The following is a 2,500-nucleotide window of genomic DNA, read 5'->3' on the forward strand; positions in this document are numbered from 1 at the left end:
GAATCAGGGAATGCTAGGCAGGACGCGAATGCCGGATTATAAAAGAAAGAGAATCGTGGCTGCAAGATCCCGGGTTACCTTGTCAGGGGCGACATGTTTTGGTTTCATGCCAGATATGAAAATATCATGAAAAATGTGTCTACCTCTCTACAGCACGAAATATTTAAGACTGGACATTTTTTACCCATTCCTAAGTCTGGGCTTTTCCTTCAGAACAGATGAACAGCCCGTTGATCGCGCTCGGGTAATTATCTTGGGTCTACGTCATCGGTATGAGTATCAAAAAAGTCACAACACACTTTTTATCAACCATCTTCATTTAATTTAGAAATGACCATAGTTCATAACGCAAAATAACCAAAATGTCTACGCCTTCGGTTTCTTAGTATGTTTCGCCGTTTACCCTCCATCATAGCACGGGTTCACTGCAAGTTAAAAAGAATGACAGGGCAGTTGTTAGAAACACATGAGCGTCATCGTTTAGGATAATTTCGTATACATGCTAAAATACTTAAAGTTAATGCATTCATTGATCCATTCATGGAGAGCTTTATCTGCACGACGAACCAAAGCTTGAAAATTGTCATTCAAAGGACCTTTAGAAGAGAGACTGGTAAGGCTCCGGTAAAACAAGAGCTCCTAACTTCTATTTCTTAGAGATTTATCTCTATAAAATATCTAAAGGAGTCATTAATCAGTACGATTCCTGATGGGAAAGGGTTTGATGTCAGTTAAAGAACTTTCACTTCCACACATCAGTTGGATAGTCACTTTTCATTAATCATGCCTAAGAGGGGGCCGGCATTTAAAATGGAATATGATTATAGGAATTTCCTTTGAAGCTTCTCTGACTTTAAATCGTATTTCATCTCAAGTTGTTACCAGAAACACATTTTAGGTTTTCCAATAGGTTTATAGTTTCACTGTTCATCTTAACACCATACACAAAAAAAAAATTATAAGCGCTATGCATTATCCACGTGTGAACCAAGACTGAGCAATCTTCAGATGAAACTAGGGTGTGAGGAGGGTCCAGGTTATGTACAGCACACGAAGCGGAGATAAGGGGACGTTTTTTATAAAAATGTAAAGTTGAGGATACGTTTTTCTCTTTCCCTTTTTTTAAATAAACACTCTCTTAGCCATGATGAACTACGACTCTCCTGTACTGTTAATTTTACAGAATGTTTGAACTGTTAAAGGTCTTACCTTGTAAGTGACCTCTTTTCTTGGTCGTCTCTTTGGTATTACTTCCCGCAGAGTAAGGGAATCTTTCACTGCTCTAGTATAAACTAATGAATTTTAACTTGTCGAAACCTGGTCCAAAACCATTGTAATAAATCTTGACCTGGTCTCATCGTTTCAGAAGTTTCAAGTGAGAATGATGTTGACGAACAAGCAACGAAAACACGTCAGATACATCCTGTGTTTCTTTAAAATGCCCGTGCCACAAAATGAATCGCTCTTGTACCCGCCTGTGCAAATGTTATAATTGCAAAAACACATGCAATTCCAATGAAGTGGTGATGATGGAAAAAGAGTCCGAAGAGAGGCTGTAGGTGTGGAGTTAGAGGAAAGAGCAAAGGGGCCAGAGAAACAAATGCAAGCAACACGTCGTGTTGAGACGGTCTCCGCAAGTCCAAGTGTCCGTGTGTAGCGGGTGGCGTCGGATGCACCGAAGTCTGCGGATGCTTCGACTGTGGAAACGTTGTTCAAGGTCGAGCTGACCCGAGAAAAACTCCTAAAAGTAAGAAGCGCAATAGGCCGACGGTCTCACCATATAAAAGGAAAAAGGGGTCCAAGTTCATGAAAGGTCAGAACGTGGAGGTGGATTGTGGACCTTGGAGGAACATTGAAACCCTTTGTTTGATTTGGATAAATCAACAAAGTTGAAATGGTAAATTGGCCACCGTAACGATTACAAAAGCTGACGTTTCGAGCGTTAGCCCTTCGTCGGAGCGAATAGAGGAATTGTGGGTTGTGTGTACTTTTAAAGGCAGAAAATGGAGCTACGTTATTGGTGGGAACATGGGAACGAGAAAAACACGAAAAATTAGTGGAATGAAAAGCGTTCGTTGATCCCTGTGGGATTTAGACTGCCGGTTTGAAAGATGAGCTTTTGTTCAAGAGTTTTACGGCTTTCCGTGCTACCTTCCGTGTGTCCTTGTCATTCTTTTCCACGTTTCCACGTCTCGAAGGTGTTCTCTGAATCGGTCACCTAGTCTTCTGCCTGTTTCGCCGATGTATATCTTTTTGCAATAAGTGCAAGTTATGCAATAGATCACATTGGCGGAGGTGCACGTGCATGGAGGTCCCGTTTGTTCATATCCTAGACGACACAGTTGCGCACATGGTAGTGAAACGTAGTTCTTTGTTTTCTCTAATATCCACCCTCTCGCCATATTATCTCCCACGTCCTTCCTAACCCTAACCCCTAAACCCTAACCCTAAACCCAGGCGTTAATGGGTTAGAGGAAGTTTACAAATTTAGCCAAGACGG

Source organism: Stylophora pistillata, chromosome 4, assembly GCF_964205215.1.
Source record: "Stylophora pistillata chromosome 4, jaStyPist1.2, whole genome shotgun sequence".
In the NCBI taxonomy this organism is placed as follows: Eukaryota; Metazoa; Cnidaria; class Anthozoa; order Scleractinia; family Pocilloporidae; genus Stylophora; species Stylophora pistillata.